At 42.2% G+C, this 22,115-nt stretch overlaps 1 protein-coding gene across 2 annotated transcripts in view; it reads right to left on the reverse strand.

The window, feature by feature from the left end:
* The window catches only part of LOC110500592 (insulin receptor substrate 1-B), an 82,792-nt gene that overhangs the window by 20,903 nt on the left and 39,774 nt on the right, over window positions 1-22,115 (reverse strand). The gene's annotated exons all lie outside the window — the stretch shown is intronic.

Genomic DNA, 22,115 nt, shown 5'->3' on the forward strand with positions numbered 1-22,115 from the left:
GTGTTCCCCAGTGCATTTGAATAAAGCAGAAGAGCAGTCAAAACATGACTTGCCTACTGAGTCATTATACCTCCTCATTAGAATCAACAAGACTGGCAGACAGTGTGAGAACGTGTGTGTGTGTGTGTGTTTGTGTAGAGATTACATGAATTACATTTATATATTTGAAATATGTATTTAAATTATTTCTCAGTATTTTGTCATTTGTATTACATTACACTGAAGTACACACTTAGAAATTATTTTGTTACTACAGCTGTATTTTGTATTTTCTAAATACAAAAACACTTTTCTATACCATTTTTTATATGAGGTCCACCATTTTGTGGCCCCCTTTCACCCTACATTGGTATCAGAAGTCTGATGGCACTGTGGTGTGATAAGAGTGTCTGCTAAATTAACTAAATATAAATGTTTGTGTAAAAATGGATAACTGCAAAGTATTCTGAGTATTATTCTAATGAGCTCCGCCCAGAAACAAGGTTTTGTCTAGAAGAGATACAGCTTTTGTCAAAATTGAGTTTTCGTAGCAGGTTTAGGAAAAGTAGGTAAAGCTGTATCCCACCTAGACCCCAAAATGAGGCCAATAATAATAATAATAATACCCAGTATTCATTTTGGTATGTTCATTTCACATATATTGCTCATTTAGCAGACACTCTTATCCAGAGTGACTTACAGTCAGTGCATTCAACTAGATCAGTGGATCCCAAACTTTTTATAGTCCCGTACCCCTTCAAACATTCAACCTCCAGCTGAGTACACCCTCTAGCACCTGGGTCAACGCACTCTCAAATGTTGGACCAGGGCACAAATAATAATATAACAATAATTTTGCTCTTTATTTAACCATCTTACATATAAAACCTATTTGTTCATCGAAAATTGTGAATAACTCACCACAGGTTAATGAGAAGGGTGTGCTTGAAATGATGCACATAACTCTGCAATGTTGGGTTGTATTGGAGAGAGTCTCAGTCTTAAATCATTTTCCCACACAGTCTGTGCTGCATTTATTTTTCATGCTAGTGAGGGGCGAGAATCCACTCTCACATAGGTATGTGGTTGCAAAGGGCATCAGTGTCTTAACAGTGCGATTTTCCAAGGCAGGATACTCTGAGCGCAGCCCAATTCTGAAATCTGGCAGTGGCTTCTGATTAAATTACATTTTCACAGAACCGCTTGTTGCAATTTCGATGAGTCTCTCTTGTTCAGATATCGGCAAGTGGACTGGAGGCAGGGCATGAAAGGCATAACGAATCCAGTTGTTTGTGTCATCCGTTTCGGTAAAGTAGCTGAGAATTTGTGCACCCAGCTCAATCAGGTGCTTTGCTATATCACATTTGACATTGTCCGTAAGCTTGAGTTCAATTGCACACAAAAAGAATCATACAATAATGACGCACATTGAATATAGTTGCGGAGAGTTCCTGTAATCCTAGATTCAGATCATTCAGGTGAGAAAAAACATCACCCAGATAGGCCAGTCGTGTGAGAAATTTGTCATCATGCCAGCGGTCAGACAAGTGAAATGATGGTCCATAAAGAAAACGTTAAGCTCGTCTCTCAATTAAAAAAAAAACGTGTCAATACTTTGCCCCTTGATAACCAGCGCACTTCTGTATGTTGTAAAAGCGTTACATGATCGCTGTCCATATCATTGCATAGTGCAGAAAATGCACAAGAGTTCAGGGGCCTTGCTTTAACAAAGTTGACTATTTTCACTGTAGTGTCCAAAACATCTTTCAAGTGGTCAGGTATTCAAATCAAAAAATGGAATCAAACTTTATTTGCTACATGCGTCTAATACAACAAGTGTAGACTTTACCGTGAAATGCTTACTTACAAGCCCTTAACCAACAGTGTAGACTTTACCGTGAAATGCTTACTTACAAGCCCTTAACCAACAGTGTAGACTTTACCGTGAAATGCTTACTTACAAGCCCTTAACCAAACAGTGTAGACTTTACCGTGAAATGCTTACTGACAAGCCCTTAACCAACAGTGCAGTTCAAGAAGAAGAACATATCTACCAAGTAGGCTAAAATAAAAAGTAATAATAAAAAGTAACAATAACAAGGCTTTATACAGGGTCACCGGTACCGAGTCAGTGTGCAGGGGTACAGGCTAGCTGAGGTAATCTGTACATGTAGGTGGGGGCGACGAGACTATGCATAGGTAACAAACAAACAGAGAGTAGCAGCAATGTACAGTGGGGGGGGGGGGGGGGGGGGGGTCAATGTAAATTGTCCGGTGGTGATTTTTATGAATTGTTCAGCAGTCTAATGGCTTGAGGGTAGAAATTGTTGAGGAGCCTGTTGGTCCTAGACTTGGCGCTCCAGTGCCGCTTGCCGTGCAGTAGCAGAGAAAAGCGTCTATAAATTGGGTGACTGGAGTCTCTGACAATTTTATGGGCTTTCCTCTGACACCGCCTATTATATACAGTTGAAGTCGGAAGTTTACATACACTTATCGAGTCATTAAAACTCGTTTTTCAACCACTCCACAAATATCTTGTTAACAAACTATAGTTTTGGCAAGTCGGTTAGGACATCTACTTTGTGCATGACACAAGACATTTTTCAAACAATTGTTTACAGACAGATTATTTCACTGTATCACAATTCCAGTGGGTCAGAAGTTTACAAACACTAAGTTGACTGTGCCTTTAAACAGCTTGGAAAATCCAAGAAAATGATGTCATGGCTTTAGAAGCGTCTGATAGGCTAATTGACATACTTTGAGTCAAATGGATGTGTACCTGTGGATGCATTTCAAGGCCTACCTTCAAAATCAGTGCCTCTTTGCTTGACATCATGGGAAAATCAAAAGAAATCAGCCAAGACCTCAGAAAATTGAAAACCTCCACAAGTCTGGTTCATCCTTGGGAGCAATTTCCTGAAGGTATCACGTTCATCTGTACAAACAATAGTACGCAAGTATAAATACCATGGGACCACGCAGCCGTCATACCGCTCAGGAAGGAGACGCGTTCTGTCTCCTAGAGATGGACGTACTTTGGTGCCAAAAAGTGCAAATCAATCCCAGAACAACAGCAAAGGTCCTTGTGAAGATGCTGCAGGAAACAGGTACAAAAGCATGTACATCCACAGTAAAATGGGTCCTACAGTAAAACTTCTGACCCACTGGGAATGTGATGAAAGAAATAAAAGCTGAAATAAATAATTCTCTCTATTATTCTGACATTTCACATTCTTAAAATTAAGTGGTGATCCTAACTGACAGGCAATTTTTACTAGGATTAAATGTCAGGAATTGTAAAAAACGGAGTTGAAATGTATTTGGCTAAGGTGTATGTAAATTTCCGATTTCACCTGTAGGACCTGGATGACAGGAAGCTTGGCCCCAGTGATGTACTGGGCCATTCGCACTACCCTCTGTAGCGCCTTACGGTCAGGATGCTCTCGATGGGGTAGCTGTAGAACCTTTTGAGGATCTGGGGGCCCATGCCAAATCTTTTCAGTCTCCTGAGGGGGAAAAGGTTTTGTCGTGCCCTCTTCACAGCAGTCTTGCTATGTTTGGACCATGATAGTTTGTTGGTAATGTGGACACCAAGGAACTTGAAACTTTCAACCAGCTCCACTACAGCCCCGTTGATGTTAAATGGGGGCCTGTTCGGCCCACCTTTTCCTGTAGTCCAACATCAGCTCATTTGTCTTGCTCACATTGAGGGAGAGGTTGTTGTCCTGGCACCACACTGCCAGTTCTCTGACCTCCTCCCTATAGGCCGTCTCATCGTTGTCGATGATCAGGCCCACCACTGGTGTGTCGTCAGCAAACTGAATGATAGTGTTGGAGTCGTGTTTGGCCACACAGTCGTGGGTGAACAGGGAATAGAGGAGGGGACTAAGTACACACCCAATTCCATTGGCACCTCTCGGTGGATGCTGCAGTGTACCCAAGTGGCATCGGGAGCAACTGCTTGCACGCGCATTACCACTCCACTATGTCTCCCTGTCATGGCTTTTGTGCCATCAGTACAGACACCAAAACATCTTGACCACCCAAGTTAATTTGATGTCACAAAGCTGTCCAGTACTTTAAAAATATCCTCATGTTGTCCTAGTTTTCAGTGGATTGCAGAAGAGGATGTCTTCCTTAATTGACACCACATAAAAGTAACGGACATATACCAGGAGCTGTGCCAGGCCCGCCACGTCTGTTGACTCATCCAGCTGTAACGCATTGAATTCACTGGCTTGTAAGCGAAGCAGTAATTGTTTCAAAACATCTCCTGCCATGTCCACTGATGCATCGTTAAACAGCGTTGTTTGATGAAGACATTGTCTGTATCGTTTTTTGGGCCTTTTCCCCCAGCATTGTTCCAGCCACATCCCCAGCAGCAGAAAGAATTAAGTCCTCCACAATAGTATGTGGCTTCCCTGTCCTTGCCACTCGGTAGCTCACCATACAAGACTCTTCTAGCCCCTTCTTATTAATGGTATCGGTTGCTTTTATACATGTTTAACTACTTGAAAATAGTCTTTATTCTCGCTCAAAAAACTCCCGTGGCTTATTGTTCAAATTGTCATGTTTCGTTTCTAAATGTCTGTGCAAGAGTGAAGGTTTCCCGTGAGAGAGTAACGGTTAATGTGATTGGATGTTATTTATTTGACTAGGCTACCTGTATTTGACTTTGGGTTGTTATTTCCCTGAACACTAGATGGTTGAATTTGATTTTTGACAGTGAAACGAGGCTACTCCGGCAAGAGAAAAAAAACTTCAACCAAATGTATAGATAGCCCCATTGGAAAATATAAATGTACTGTTGGAAAATGTGAAAAGAAAGTACAAAAAAATTAAAATAATTGGATCACATTTGGCGTACCCCCAACGGCATTGCATGTACCCCAGTTTGGGAATACCTGAACTAGATAAACAACAACATATCACAGCCATAGCAAGTAAAACGTTTCGGTTGCCATTACTGAGAATGTTCTTGCTGTTCGGCCAGCTACTTGCAAATGTATTTTGATTAAATACACTTCAAAAAAGTGTTTTGTAGTTTATCTTGATACATTCATCTTCATGGTATTTTGGAATTGTATTTTTAAATTTTGCCCATCCCTGTCTGTGTCAGAGAATAATTTCTTAACTGTCAGTGAGTGAACCTGATATTAGTGATGGAGGAGTGAAAAAAATCCATATATCAGGATATAATTTACCATATGAACTCAGCAAAAAAAAATAAACGCCCTCTCACTGTCAACTGCGTTTATTTTCAGCAAATTTAACATATGTAAATATTTGTATGAACATAATATTCAACAACTGAGACATAAACTGAACAAGTTCAACAGACATGTGACTAACAGAAATGGAACAATATGTCCCTGAACAAAAGGGGGTGTTAAAATCAAATGTAACAGTCAGTATCTGGTGTGGCCACCAGCTGCATTAAGTACTGCAGTGCATCTCCTCTTCATGGACTGCACCAGACTAGTTCTTGCTGTGAGATGTTACCCATCTCTTCCACCAAGGCACCTGCAAGTTCCCGGACATTTCTTGGGGGAATGGCCCTAGCCCTCACCCTCCGCTCCAACAGATCTCAGATGTGCTCAATGGGATTGAGATCCGAGCTCTTCGCTGACCATGGCAGAACACTGATATTCCTGTCTTGCAGGAAATCACGCACAGAACAAGTAGTATGGCTGGTGGTGTTGTCATGCTAGAGGGTCATGTCAGGATGAGCCTGCAGGAAGGGTACCACATGAGGGAGGTGGATGTAACGCACAGTGTTGAGATTGCCTGCAATGACAACAAGCCCAGTCCGATGATGCTGTGACACACCGCCCCAGACAATGACGGACCCTCCACCTCCAAATCGATCCCGCTCCAGAGTACAGGCCTCGGTGGAACGCTCATTCCTTCGACGATAAACGCGACTCCAACCATCACCCCTGGTGAGACAAAACCGCAACTCGTCAGTGAAGACGACTTTTTGCCAGTCCAGTCTGGTCCAGCGACGGTGGGTTTCTGCCCATAGACAATATTGTTGCCGGTGATGTCTGGTAGACAGTCTGAGCCCTGATGGAGGGATTGTGCATTCCTGGTGTGACTCGGGTGGTTGATGTTGCCATCCTGTACCTGTCCCGCAGGTGTGATGTTCAGATGTACCGATCCTGTGCAGGTGTTGTTACACGTGGTCTGCCACTATGAGGACGATCAGCTGTCCATCCTGTCTCCCTGTAGCGCTGTCTTAGGCGTCTCACAGTACAGACATTGCAATTTATTGCAATTTATTGCCATGGCCACATCTGCAGTCCTCATGCCTCCTTGCAGCATGCCTAAGGCAACTTAATTGCCTACCGTCTGTTAGTGTCTTAACGACCGTTCCACAGGTGCATGTTCATTTAATTGTTCATGGTTCTTGAACAAGCATGGGAAACAGTGTTTAACTTCTTTAGGCTGGGGGCAGTATTGAGTAGCTTGGATGAATAAGGTGCCCAGAGTAAACTGTCTGCTACTCAGGCCCAGAAGCCAAGATTTGCATATTTATAGTAGATTTGGATAGAAAACACTCAGTTTCTAAAACTGTGTGAATGATGTTTGTGAGTATAACATAACTCATATGGCAGGCAAACACCTGAGGAAAAATCCAACCAGGAAGTGGAAAATCTGAGGTTTGTAGTTTTTCAGCTCTTGGCCTATCAAATACACAGTGTCTATGGGGTGAAATTGCACTTCCTAAGGCTTCCACTAGATGTCAACAGTCTTTAGAACCTTGTTTGATGCTTCTACTGTGAAGTGGGGGCGAATGAGAGGGGAATGAGTCAGAGGCCTGACAGAGAGCCACGAGCTGGACACGAGCGTTCACGTGAGAGTTAGCTTGAGTTTCATTGCATTTCTGAAGACAAAGGAATTCTCCGGTTGGAAAATTACTGAAGATTTATGTTAAAAACATCCTAAAGATTGATTCTATACATCACTTGACATGTTTCTACGGACTGTAACAGAACTTTTTGACTTTTTCTGCTCCTTGTGATCGCGCATCATGAATTTGGATTACTGGGCTAAACGCGCGCCAAAAAAAGGAGGTATTTTGACAAAAATTATGGACATTATCGAACAAAACAAACATTTATTGTGGAACTGGGATTCCTGTGAGTGCATTCTGATGAAGATCATCAAAGGTAAGTGAATATTTATAATGCTATTTCTGACTTCTGTTGACTACACAACATGGCGGATATCTGTTTGGGTTGTTTTGGTCTCTGAGGACCGTACTCAGATTATAGCACGGTGTGCTTTTTTCGTAAAGTTTTTTTGAAATCTGACACAGCGGTTGCATTAAGGAGAAGTGTATCTATAATTCTCTGCAAAATAGTTGTATCTTTTATCAATGTTTATTATGAGTATTTCTGTAAATTGATGTGGCTCTCTGCAAAATCGCTGGATGTTTTGGAACTACTAAACGTAATGCGCCAATGTAAACTGAGTTTTTTTTATATAAATATGAACTATCGAACAAAACATGCATGTATTGTGTAACATGTAGTCCTATGAGTGTCATCTGATGAAGATCAAAGGTAAGTGATTAATTTCTCTTTCTGCTTTTTGTGACTCCTCTCTTTGGCTGGAAAATGGCTGTGTTTTTCTGTGACTTGGCTCTGACCTAACAATCGTTTGGTTTGCTTTCGCTGTAAAGCCTTTTTGAAATCGGACACTGGTGGGATTAACAAGAAGTGTATCTTTAAAATGGTGTAAAATACTTGTATGTTTGAGGAATTGTAATTATGGGTTTTCTGTTTGTTTTGAATTTGGCGTCCTGCACTTTCACTGGCTGTTGTCATATCAATCCCGTTAGCGGGATCTCGGCCCAAAGAGGTTATTAAACCCTTTACAATGATCTGTTTAGTTATTTAGATTTTTATGAATGATCTTTGAAAGACAGGGTCCAGAAAAAGGGACGTTTCTTTTTTGCTGAGTTTAGATCGCAAAATTATTTTTGCACTAGTCGGCTGTACCTGCACCAAAACTACAGTAATGTTACTTCATAGCTGCTACTCTGTCTTTTTAAATAGTGGGGCAATTTGTTTTCAGCACTTTTATTTCCATGACTGACCAAACTAGTTCTCTTATGCCTCTCTTTTCCTTCTGCAGCAGAAGTTTCAGGAAGGTAAAATGTTTTCAGTGTGAACTTAAACGACTAAAACCAGACATAAAATATGTAGAAAATATAATGGAGCAATATATTTTTTGAAAAGATCATCTTTGAGAACTAACAATCACCTAAATAAAAACGAGACTAAATTCAAAATACAACATGGCCCCCATTGATTTTGTTTTAATGTTTGAGTCACTCAGATGGCATAAGAACGTGGAAAAATGTGTTTCATTGACGAAAATGACCTTCAAAACTGAAAATGTTCTCTCAGCCCCATGGCAAAATGTGTAGAACTACAGGAAATTAACTTTGATGCTGCAAATTATCTGAGCCCCATGACAAAATGTGTAGAATCCTTGGGGAAACACTGCATAGGTATCGTGATAATATCGCATCGTGAGGTCCCTGGCAATTCCCAGCCTTACGTCATATACTAGTGTACTTAAGGATGGGACTGGGTGTGTTACCATAGGACACAGGAACTTAACAAGAGTGGCCTACTGCATTTACTCAACAAATTCACACACCCAGATATCCGTGTATATCCTCCCAGACATACAATACACACAAAAGCACAGGTCTATTGTGACACTGCGCTCTCCTTATCACCCCATATCTCTCTCTCTCCTCCTCTTTTCTCCCCCCTTGCCCTTCTCTTGAGCATAGGAATGAAGCTAGTCAGGTCTTTCACCATGACCTCCATGAACAACAAGGTCACACACACACACAATTTCCCATCACCATCAGCAACCTCCCACCAAGTGTGTGTACGTGTGTGCTTGCAGAACGGAACTGTGGAGACAAACAAATGGGAAGATGGGAGATGGTTGGAAGAGATTGGACAGAGTGGAGTGAGAGAAGGAGAGATAAGGGGGTGAGACTGATAGGATAACATGGAGAGTTAACTGATAGTGGCAGAGAGAGAGAGAGAATGTAGGAGAGAAGGCGAGACAGAGACCGAAGGAGAGAAGGAAAGAAAGGGTGAACGGGCTGTGTGGTAGGTAGCCTAGTGGTTACGAGCGTTGAGCCAGTTACTGAAAGGTCGCCGGTTCAAATCCAACTAGGTTAAACATCTGTTGATGTGCCCTTGAGTAAGGCACTTATCCAGAGCGACTTACAGGAGCAATTAGGGTTAAGAGTGTTTGCTAAATGACTAAATGGAGAGATAAAGAGCAGGACAGAGTGAGACTTTATTTGTACTTCTTTCATTTGTATTGCTTAGGAAACAGCGCTAAACTAAACACACTTCCTCTCCTGCGGGCAAAAATTCCAAGAAAACCACTCTCTCTCCCTCCTTCCCTCTCCCTCCTTTCTTTCTCCTTCCCTCTTTTTCTTTCCCTCTCCCTCATTCTCTCTCAATATTTGTTCCTGTGCAACTTCTGAGTCGGAGTATCACCATGACAAGTGTAGCTCTCCATTCTCCAGCCTGTGTACTAAAGCTAACACTTGACTGTCCACAACAGGCAACAAAAAGGCTTTCGAATTCCATCAAAATCAACCACTGACGTAGAATATTACAACATAGAGGAGGGAATAGAATAGAGCAGAAAGATCACCGAACATTATAGATTACAATTGACAAGCAAAATTATGGTGAATATTATATTATGCATATGATGAAACAAGTGGTTTTTACTACATTTAGGGTAGCTGCGTCGGCCTCTCTCTCTGAGATTAGGCAATGGGAGATTAGGCCACGCAAGCCAGTACTTCAGGGACAGACGCAACACACACGAACAGGTGGACTTTAAAGGTCATAAATGCACACACACAAAACATCATTTAGACTGGTAAACTTAGAACACAGATGACATTACAGTGACACAGAACAAACATGTCATTTCTGGTTTTACTTGTCCCGTTCTGCTGGCCCGTGTGCTTTGCTGTCTCACGTCCCTCTCCTACTCTCAACAGTATAGTGGAAAGATCCACTCTGTTGAGCTCTATGATTAAAAACCTCTGAGTGTGTGTGTGTGGTAAAACTCCCCTGCCTAAGCTGTGTTGTAGAGGTCGACCAAATATGATTTTTCAACGCCGATACCGATTGGAGGACCAAAAAAAGCCGATACCGATTTAATTTTTTAAATTTGTAATAATGACAATTACAACAATACTGAATGAACACTTATTTTAACTTAATACAATACATCAATAAAATCATTTTACCCTCAAATAAATAATGAAACATGTTTAATTTGGTTTAAATAATGAAAAAACAAAGTGTTGGAGAAGAAAGTAAAAGTGCAATATGTGCCATGTAAGAAAGCTAACGTTTAAGTTCCTTGCTCAGAACATATGAAAGCTGGTGGTTCCTTTTAACATGAGTCTTCAATATTCCCAGGTAAGAAGTTTTAGGTTGTAGTTATTATAGGAATTACAGGACTATTTCTCTCTATACGATTTGTATTTCATATACCTTTGACTATTGGATGTTCTTATAGGCACTTTAGTATTGCCAGTGTAACAGAATAGCTTCCATCCCTCTCCTCGCCGCAACCTGGGCTCGAACCAGGAACACATCGATAACAGCCACCCTCGAAGCAGCGTTACCCATGCAGAGCAAGGGGAACAACTACTCCAAGTCTCAGAGCGAGTGACGTTTGAAACGCTATTAGCACGCACCCCGCTAACTAGCTTGCCATTTCACATCGGTTACACGAGTCTAATCTCGGGAGTTGATAGGCTTGAAGTCATAAACAGCGCAATGCTTGAAGCATTGCAAAGAGCTGCTGGCAAAATACACGCAAGAAAGTGTTGTTTGAATGAATGCTTACGAGCCTACTGGTGCCTACCATTGCTCAGTCAGACTGCTCTATCAAATCATAGACTTAATTATAACATAATAACACACAGAAATACGAGCCTTAGGTCATTAATATGGTCGAATCCGGAAACGATCATTTCGAAAACAAAACGTTTATTCTTCCAGTGAAATACGGAACCGTTCAGTATTTTCTCTAACGGATGGCATCCCTAAGTCTAAATATTGCTGTTACATTGCACAACCTTCAATGTTATGTCATAATTACGTAAAATTCTGGCAAATTAGTTCGCAATGAGCTAGGCGGCCCAAACTGTTGCATATACCTTGACTCCGCGTGCAATGAACGCAAGAGAAGTGACACAATTTCATCTGGTTAATATTGCCTGCTAACCTAGATTTCTTTTAGCTAAATATGCAGGTTTAAAAATATTTACTTCTGTGTATTGATTTTAAGAAAGGCATTGATGTTTATGGTTAGGTACATGTTGGAGCAACAACAGTCCTTTTTCACGAATGCGCACCGCAGGACACGCTAGATAAACTAGTAATATCATCAACCATGTGTAGTTATAACTAGTGATGATGATTGATTGTTTTTTATAAGATAAGTTTAATGCTAGCTAGCAACTTACCTTGGCTTCTTACTGCATTCATGTAACAGGCGGTCTCCTCGTGAGGCAGGTGGTTAGAGCGTTGGACTAGTTAACCGTAAGGTTGCAAGACTGAATCCCTGAGCAGACAAGGTAAAAATCTATCGTTCTGCCCCTGAACATGGCAGTTAACCCACCATTCCATGGCCGTCATTGAAAATAAGAATGTGTTCTTAACTGACTTGCCGGGTTAAATAAAGGTGTAAAAAAAATAAAAAATAATTATCCAAAAATACAGATTTCCGATTTGTTATGAAAACTTGAAATCGGCCCTAATTAAATCGGCCGTTCCGATTAATAGGTCGACCTCTACTGTGTTGTGTTCCAGTGTGGACTGGGACCGTATGGTGCCCTGATGTTGAAAGCTGCAGCACCGCGTTGTTTGTTTGTGGTTTAGATCACCCACTCCCAGGGATTTTGGTTTGGGTTGTGGGCAACCCATGTAGGGGTACATTGAGCTACTTCACTAACATTCAACTGGATTCATGACTTCTTGACAATGTGGTTTAATGAGAGAACTGGAGAGATGTCACTAAATGGAATGTGGTGCTCACCCAAACACTACTGCGTTCCAACTGTAATCACATACCCTATAGCAGTGGTTCCCCAACATTCGATAGTCCCGTACCCCTTCAAACATTCAACCTCCAGCTGCATACCCCCTCTAGCACCAGGGTCAGCACACTCTCAAATGTTTTTTTGCCATCATTGTAAGCCTGCCACACACACTATACATTTATTAAACATAAGAGAGTGTGAGTGGGAAGTGACAGAGCTCTTATAGGACCAGGGCACAAATAATAATCAATAATTTTGCTCTTTATTTAGCCATCTTACACATAAAACTTTATTTGTTCATCGAAAATTGTGAATAACTCACCACAGGTTAATGAGAAGGGTGTGTTTGAAATGATGCACATAACTCTGCAATATTGGGTTATATTGGAGAGAGTCTCAGTCTTAAATCATTTCCCCACACAGTCTGTGCCTGCATTTATTTTTCATGCTAGTGAGGGGCGAGAATCCACTCTCACATAGGTATGTGGTTGCAAAGGGCATCAGTGTCTTAACAGTGCGATTTGCCAAGACAGGATACTCTGAGCGCAGTCCAATTCTGAAATCTGGCAGTGGCTTCTGATTAAATTAAATTTTCACAGAACCTCTTGTTGTAATTTCGATGAGGCTCTCTTGTTCAGATATCGGCAAGTGGACTGGAGGCAGGGTATGAAAGGGATAACGAATCCAGTTGTTTCATGTACTTTACCGAAATGGATGACCTGCGTAATTGCGCACCCAACTCACTCAGGTGCTTTGCTATATCACATTCGACATTGTCCGTAAACTTGGGTTCATTTGCACGGAAAACATCATACAATGATGGAAAGACCTGTGTGTTGTCCTTGTTAATGCAGACAGCGACGAGCGCCAACCTCAACCTCAATTTTGTCCCGCACACTGAATATAGTTGCGGAGATTCCCTGTAATCCTAGATTCAGATCATTCAGGCGAGAAAAAACATCACCCAGATAGGCCAGTCGTGTGAGAAACTCTTCTTCATGCAAGCGGTCAGACAAGTGAAAATTATGGTCCGTATAGAAAACGATAAGCTCGTCTCTCAATTCAACAAGACGTGTCAATACTTTGCCCCTTGATAACCAGCGCACTTCTGTATGTTGTAAAAGCGTTACATGGTCGCTGTCCATATCATTGCATAATGCAGAAAATGCACGAGCGTTCAGTGGCCTTGCTTTAACAAAGTTTACAGTGAAAATGGTTGTGTCCAAAACATCTTTCAAGCGGTCAGGCATTCCCTTGGCAGCAAGAGTCTCTCGGTGGATGCTGAGGTGTACCCAAGTGGCGTCTTGCGCGTACCCCCAACGGCATTGCGCGTACCCCTGGGGGTAAGCGTTCCACAGTTTGGGAATACCTGCCCTATATAGTACACTACTTCTGACCAGGGCCCATAGGGAATAGGATGCCAATAGGGATGCACACCACTGTGTACTTTACAGGAGACTCAGACCAACACAGGATAACAACAGGGAGCTTTAAATAAAAACATTTAAAAAATCCTTGACATTGTTTCATACAAGACTGTAACATGCGTATCTGTACCGTGAGATCACTGTTTGAGTAGAGTGCTGTAGCTACTAGGTAGCTACTGAGTTGTGGAAAGCAATATCCAGTATCATTTGTAGACGGCAATAGGACAGATGTTCAAGCCCTAACCGGAAAAAACACATGACTAAAACAGGAAGAGGTTGAGCTGGGTTCGGTTCTGCTACATTAGAAATATATAGTAATGTATTTATATTGTATTTTAGATTTATAAAACAGTGGAACTTCCAGGCTAATTCTGCCATAGACACGATTAGGACATTCATTGTTTTAAGAGAACTGCAACACTGCCAACAGTAATCAGTACTATATCTAGATTAGAGATAAATCCATTACAGAGCTCACATTTGACCCAATATAGGCTGTGTATAATCTGCGGTGGGCTGTTGAGCGTGGTGTACAGGCCTGGCACATGGGGGAGAATACATTACAGTAGATCACAGCGGGATATAAATGGGTAGAACTAGACCGACGATTACAAACAGTCTAATCTCCATCTCTCTTCTGTTGACTTGAACCATTTCTGAGCCAGTAACAACCACTGGATCTGGTCCCCAAGGATCTCCAGGACCAGACGTCACTCACATGGCTATAGACATGGAAATGTTGGCCTTAGAAATAGAAAACAAAAGTAGAGTCGAATCTAGATTCTACATGTGAACGAACGCATGCACTAAATTAGAGAAACTAGCCTAACATTTGACAGTGGAAGAATGTGGAGCCGTTATCAAAACGGATCGTGTCACGCAATATCTGTGGCAGCATTCATTTCATAACAATCTCTGTTTCGGTATGATCCATGAGAAGGATCACATGATGCATGTGATTCAATAGGTGAGTTGTACAATATTCAAAACCTCCCGTAACACTTTATTTGACCGTTTCGGAAATACCTTTTGAATTGTGTCACGTTGAGTATTGGTAACATCTCTGTATGTTTTTAGTGTCAAAATGTCACCAAAGGAAAACTGATTGTATGACATATCTAGTCAGATGCTGTAGTCTGCAAGTCTTACACTACTATGTAAAAAAGTAGGGTATTTTTTTTATACCAAACGCAGTACACATGCTGTGCACTGATCAATCAATCAATCAAATTTATTTTATATAGCCCTTCGTACATCAGCTGATATCTCAAAGTGCTGTACAGAAACCCAGCCTAAAACCCCAAACAGCAAGCAATGCAGGTGAAGAAGCACGGTGGCTAGGAAAAACTCCCTAGAAAGGCCAAAACCTAGGAAGAAACCTAGAGAGGAACCAGGCTATGTGGGGTGGCCAGTCCTCTTCTGGCTGTGCCAGAACTGATGGCAGTCATCATACAACAAGTCCAAAAGGAGAGTTAAAATACTGGGAGCATATAAATAAGCATCGCTATGGTTACAGGTCAGGGATGAAATGACAGAGTAGACTTGTTCAGTCTGTTAGTCTGAGTATTCTGTCCTGTAATCCAGGGGAACCATGGGTTATGGGCTAGTCCTGTTATGTAAAACTGTCTCTAAATGGAACTCCGCTGGTGACGGTCAGGGCACTATGCGTGTGTGTATGAGAGAGAGAGGGTGTGTGTGTATTGGGTGGCAGATCTAATATAACTCCAACAACGAGAGCCATTCTTTCTGGTGGGGGGTGCAGAGGGAGGGGGAGATGGATTAAATACTTCTAAACTACCTCGGCTCAACTTCCCCCTATCCCTCACATCTCTTGAGGCACTTACCACAGGATGAGCAGCCACCACAGCACAGTGAGGCAAGGCCAGATCTCTCTCTCTCTCTGTGTGAGTGAGTGAGTGAGTGAGAGAGAGGGTGAGGGAGAGAGAGTTAGATTTGGGTAAATGGATCTTATTGTTCCCCTCCCTCCCAAGTGTGTGTACCCCGTTGTGTGTGTGTGTGTGTGTGTGTGTGTCCCGAGCAAGCAGGAATTCCACACGTGGCATGGGGCTTTCAAAGGAGCTGCCAACATGCCATGTCACCCTCAGGCTTGCCAGGAAGCAGAGTAGCGTTACAGAGTGTTACTGGGCAGCGACATGCTACTGGCATGTATACCGGCTAGACCAGGTTATACCAAATGGGCAGTGACCTCAATTCTTGCACTGTTTTACCTAATTTCTTGCACTGTTTTGTGTCTCACTAGTCTGAGTTTTTGTGCCACCTCTTTAGGGAGGTAAAATATGATTTGTTGAAATGAAAAGGTTGAAAAGTATCAGATCCTGTGTCAGTGGTTGGGGGCAACTCACAGTGGGTAGGGGCTAGATGTCGGTTTAGCATTGGTAGTTTATTTCAAATGAGCAAGGATAGAGGGGCAAGTAGCAACATTGTGATGAGAAGGTTAATAGAGTCAGGTCTTACTGGAACATGTTGGCATGGCCTACAGGGTGATTTGATTTCCATCAGACTTTTTAGGGGGGGGGGGGGGGGGGAAACGTGATTCACTCCTTGGTAAACACATGCACTCATTCCATCCATCCAACTCAGTTTGAAGTAAGTGCTGTAGTTGAAACACACAGACATGAGGTGGAACCACACGGTTGTTTGATTCAAGAAGGGACACGTGTGACGTCCTCATCTAAAATCATTTACAGTATGAGCTCCTATTAAACAACACATTTAATGATCCCACTCTAGATCGGTGGTTCCCAAATCTGGGGTCGGAACCCCATGTGGGGTCACAAAGTTGAAATGGGGTCACCTGAGAAAATCTGTAATCTCTTCAAATGGTTATAGAATAGAACTTTCTTAGTTACAACTACTATTAGGATGCACATTCATGTTGTTATGTGTTGCAAACACCCAGCGGTAACTCGGGAATATCATTTTTCAAAGTGGGGTCTCCTGCATTTTCTAGTGTCAATTTGCAGTCATGTGCTGTTAAAGTTTGGGAAGCTCTCCCATGGACTCAATGAACCCTTGAGGCTGTACTAAGAGCATACATACCACACACAAAACACACACACACACTTTCATGATTAAAGACTCATTGTGTAATTGTAACAACATACAAGAACTCAAGTCCATTTGTTCACCTGACCTAGAATTCCTCAAAACAAATGCAAACTGTATGATCTCCCAAGAGAACTCTCCTCGGTTATCGTCACAGCCATGTACAGTTGAAGTCAGAAGTTTACATACGAGTTTTAATGACTCCAACCTAAGTGTTTTTCAACCACTCCACAAATGTCTTGTTAACAAACTATAGTTTTGGCAAGTCAGTTAGGACATCTACTTTGTGTATGACAAGTAATTTTTCCAACAATTGATTACAGACAGATTATTTCACTGTATCACAATTCCAGTGGGTCAGAAGTTTACATACACTAAAGTTGACTGTGCCTTTAAACAGCTTGGAAAATTCCAGAAAATGATGTCATGGCTTTAGAAGCTTCTGATGGGCTAATTGACATAATTTGAATCAATTGTAGGTGTATCTGTGGATGCATTTCAAGACCTACCTTCAAACTCAGTGCCTCTTCGCTTGACATCATGGGAAAATCAAAAGAAATCAGCCAAGACCTCAGAAAACAAATGTAGACCTCCACAAGTCTGGCTCATCCTTGGGAGCAATTTCCAAATGCCTGAAGGTACCACGTTCATCTGTACAAACAATAGTACGGAAGTATAAACACGATGGGACCACGCAGCCATCATACCACTCAGGAAGGAGACGCGTTCTGTCTCCTAGAGATTCACTTCTTTGGTGCGAAAAGTGCAAATCAATCCCAAAACAACAGCAAAGGACCTTGTGAAGATGCTGGAGGAAACCGGTACAAAAGCATCTATATCCACAGTAAAACGAGTCCTATACCGACAAAACCTGAAAGGCTGCTCAGCAAGGAAGAAGCCACTGCTCCAAAACCGCCATAAAAAAGCCAGACTACGGTTTGCAACTGCACATGGGGACAAAGATCGTACTTTCTGGAGAAATGTCCTCTGGTCTGATGAAACAAAAATAGAACTGTTTGGCCATAATGTCCATCGTTATGTTAAGAGGAAAAAGGAGGAGGCTTGCAAGCCGAAGAACACCATCCCAACCGTGAAGCACGGGGGTGGCAGCATCATGTTGTGGGGGTGATTTGCTGCAGGAGGGACTGGTGCACTTCACAAAATAGATGGCATAGTGAGGCAGGAAAATTATGTGGATATATTGAAGCAACATCTCAAGACATCAGTCAGGAAGTTAAAGGTTGGTCGCAAATGGGTCTTCCAAATGGACAATGACCCCAAGCATACTTCCAAAGTTGTGGCAAAATGGCTTAACTTGTTGAGTGTAGGGGGCAGTATTTTTATTTTTTGGATGAAAAACGTACCCATTTGAAACGGCTTATTTCTCAGGCCAAGAAACTAGAATATGCATATAATTGTCAGATTAGGATAGAAAACTCTAAAGTTTCCAAAACTGTCAAAATATTGTCTGTGAGTATAACAGAACTGATATCGCAGGCGAAAACCTGAGGAAAATCAAACCAGGAAGTGGCTTCTATTTTGAAAGCTCCATGTTCCATAACCTGCCTTCGTTCTATTTAAAGGGATATCAACCAGATTCCTTTTCCTATTGCTTCCTCAAGGTGTCAACAGTCTTTAGACATAGTTTCAGGCTTTTATTTTGAAAAATTAGCGAGAAAGATAACATTGCGTCAGTGGATAGCTGGGTGTTCGCATGAGTTTTGCTTGCGCAACAGAGTGGGGCAGCCATTGTCTCTCCCACTCCTATTGAAAAAGCGATTGTCCCGATTGATATATTATCGACTATATATTTTAAAAACAACCTGAGGATTGATTATAAAAAAGTTTGACATGTTTCTGTTGGCATTACGGATACTATTTGGAATTTTCGTCGCGATGTCGTGACCGCTCAAGCCTGTGGATTTCTGAACATAACGCGGCAAACAAATGGAGGTATTTTGGATATAAAAGGAACATTTATTGTGTAACTGGGAGTCTCGTCAGTGAAAACATCCGAAGATCAAAGGTAAGCGATTAATTTTATTGCTTTTCTGATTTTCGTGACCAAGCTGTTTCGATGCTAGGTGTTCATAATGTTTTGTCTAGTGATCGATAAACTCACACAAACGCTTGGATTGCTTTCGCTGTAAAGCATATTTTCTAAATCTGACACGACAGGTGGATTAACAACAAGCTAAACTGTGTTTTGCTTTATTGCACTTGTGATTTCATGAAAATTAAATATGTTTAGTAATTTTGTTTGAATATGGCGCGCTGCAATTCGGCGGGTTTTTATGAAAATGATCCCGCTAACGGGATAGGGTGCGTCAAGAAGTTTTAAGGACAACAAAGTCAAGGTATTGGAGTGGCCATCACAAAGCCGTGACCTCAATCCCATAGAATCTCTGTCAGGAGGAATGGGCCAAAATTCACCCAACTTATTGTGGGAAGCTGTGGGAAGGCTACCCGAAACGTTTGACCCAAGTTAAACAATTTAAAGGCAATGCTACCAAATACTAATTGAGTGTATGTAAAATTCTGACCCACTGGGAATGTGATGAAAGAAATAAAAGCTGAAATAAAATCACTCTGCTATTATTCTGACATTTCACATTCTTAAAATAAAGTGGTGATCATAACTGACATAAGACAGGGAATTTTTATTAGGATTAAATGTCAGGAATTGTGAAAAACGGAGTTTAAATGTTTTTGGCTAAGGGGTATGTAAACTTCCAACTTCAACTGTATATCCCCCCACAAGCGGATTTCAAGACAGCCATCAAGAAACTTCACTGGAGTTTACGCAAACTGGAAACCATATATCATGAGGCTGCATGTATTGTAGCTGGGGATTTTAACAAAACTAATCTGAGAACAAGGCTACCTAAATTCTATCAGCATATCGATTGCAGTACACAAGCGAGTAACCCACTCGACCACCGTCCATTTGTCAAATCTGACCATGATTCTATCTTGTTGCTCCCCTCTTATAGGCAGAAACTAAAAACAGGAGGGCCCATGCTTAGGTCTATCCAACGCTGGTCTGACCAATCGGATTCCACGCTTCACGATTGTTGTTTCGATCGCGTGGACTGGGATATGTTCCGGGTAGCCTCAGACAATAACATTGACGTATACGCTGACTCGGTGAGCAAGTTTATAAGGAAGTGTATAGGAGATGTTGTACTCACAGAGACTATTAAAACCTACCCTAACCAGAAACCGGGGATTGATGGCAGCAGTCGCGCAAAACTGAAAGCATGTACCACCGCATTTAATCATGGCAAGGCGACTGGAAACATGACCGAATACAAACAGTGTGGTTATTCCCGCCGTAAGGTAATTAAACAAGCAAAGGTTCAGTATAGAGACAAAGTGGAGTCGCAATTCAACGGCTCAAACACAAGACACGTGGCAGGGTCTAAAGACAATCAAGGATTACTAAAAGAAAACTAGCCTCGTCGCAGACACCGACGTCTTGCTCCCAGACAAATGAAACAACTTCTTTGCGCGCTTTGAGGACAATATAGTGCCACCGACACGGCCCGCTACCAAAGACTGTAGGCTCTTCTTCTCCTTCTCCACATTTAAACGTTTTAACCCTCGCAAGGCCACCGGCCCAGACGGCATCCCTAGCCGCGTCCTCAGAGCATGTGCAGACCAGCGGTCTGATGTGTTAACGGACATATTCAATCAATCAATATTCAATCAATCCCTATCCCATTCTGCTGTCCCCACATTTAAGATGGCCACCATTGTTCCTGTTCCCAAGAAAGCTAAGTTAACTGAACTAAATGACTATCGCACCATAGCACTCACTTCTGTCATCATGTAGTGCTTTGAGAGGCTAAAGGATCAAATCACCTCCACCCTACCCGTTACCCTAGACCCAGTCCAATTTGCTTACCACCCTAATATATCCACAGACAATGCAATCGCCATCACACTGCCATATCCCATCTGGAACAGAGGAATACCTATGTAAGAATGCTTTTCCTTTGACTACAGCTCAGCATTCAACACCATAGTGCCCTCCAAACTCATCATTAAGATTGAGACCCTGGGTCCCGACCCCGCCCTGTGCAACTGGGTCCTGGACTTCCTGACGGGCCGCCCCCAAGTGGTGAAGGTAGGAAAAAACATCTCCACTTCGCTGATCCTCAACACTGGGGCCCCACAAAAGGGTGCGTTCTCAGCCCTCTCCTGTACTCTCTGTTCACCCATGACTGCGTGGCCATGCATGCCTCCAACTCAAGTTTGCAGACGACACAATAAGGAGGAGGTGAGGGCCCTCGGAGTGTGGTGTCAGGAAAATAACCTCTCAATGTCAGCAAATCAAAAGAGATGATTGTGGACTTCAGGAAACCGCAGAGGGAGCAGCCCCTATCCACATCAACGGGACATCAGTGGAGAAGGTGGAAAGTTCCTCGGTGTACATATCAACAACAAACTGAAATGGTCCACGCACACAGACAGTGTGGTGAAGAAGGCGCAAGCCACTACCTGTTTACCCCACTTCCATCCAGAAGGCGAGGTCAGTACAGGTGCATCAAAGCTGGGAGCGGGAGACTGAAAAACAGCTTATATTTCAAGGCCATCAGATTGTTATACAGCCACCACTAGCACAGAGAGGTGGCTGCATACCTACCGACTTGATATCATTGGCCACTTTAATTAATGGAACACTAGTCACTTTAATAATGCCACTTTAAGAATGTTTACATATCTCACATTACTCATCTCATTGGTATATACTGTATCCTTCACTATATATTCTTTACCATATATTGCATCTTAGCCGCTCTGTCACTGCTCATCCATATATTTTATACTCATATATTCTCATCCCATTCCTTTACTAGATTGTGTGTATTAGGTTGTGTTGTGGAATTGTTAGATATTACCTGTTAGATGCTGCTGCACTGTCGGATCTAGAAGCATAAGCATTTAGCCACACTGGATTCGAACCAATGCATGCTGCATTCTGTTGTTATGTGAACGATGGGCTGGGCCTTGGATACAGCCAGTATTGCGCCAAACGCGCATCACTCGTTCATTACAGCCAGTAGTGATCCAACCCCCCCCACCCCACTTTTCGCATCGGATCTACACAAATCATCTATTTTGGATTCAAAACTGTGAATTTCTCCGAAAAGTGACTAGTTTGCATCTCACACACACACACACACACACACACAAGCTTGCCAGAAAATAAATTCCCCACAATTACCATGGAGTTAGTTGACCAAACATTTTTAGGCCTAAATAAATGCACAGACGAAACGATTCATTGCTTCCAAACCGCGCCGTAGTCTAAGGATCAATCTGTACTTTTGGGTACTCCACAACATCTCTCATTCTATCTCTCTTTCATTAATTCTCTCTATCCTAGTTTCTTTCCTCCACTTCTCAATAAGAGGGGGACTCATCGTTCTGGGATGGAGCGAGACAATGTGAAAAAAGAGGAGAGAGAGAGATGGGGGGGGGGGGGAGAAGCGAAAGAAAGAGATTGTGAGAGGAAA

The sequence above is a fragment of the Oncorhynchus mykiss genome, chromosome 21, assembly GCF_013265735.2.
Source record: "Oncorhynchus mykiss isolate Arlee chromosome 21, USDA_OmykA_1.1, whole genome shotgun sequence".
NCBI lineage: Eukaryota > Metazoa > Chordata > Actinopteri > Salmoniformes > Salmonidae > Oncorhynchus > Oncorhynchus mykiss.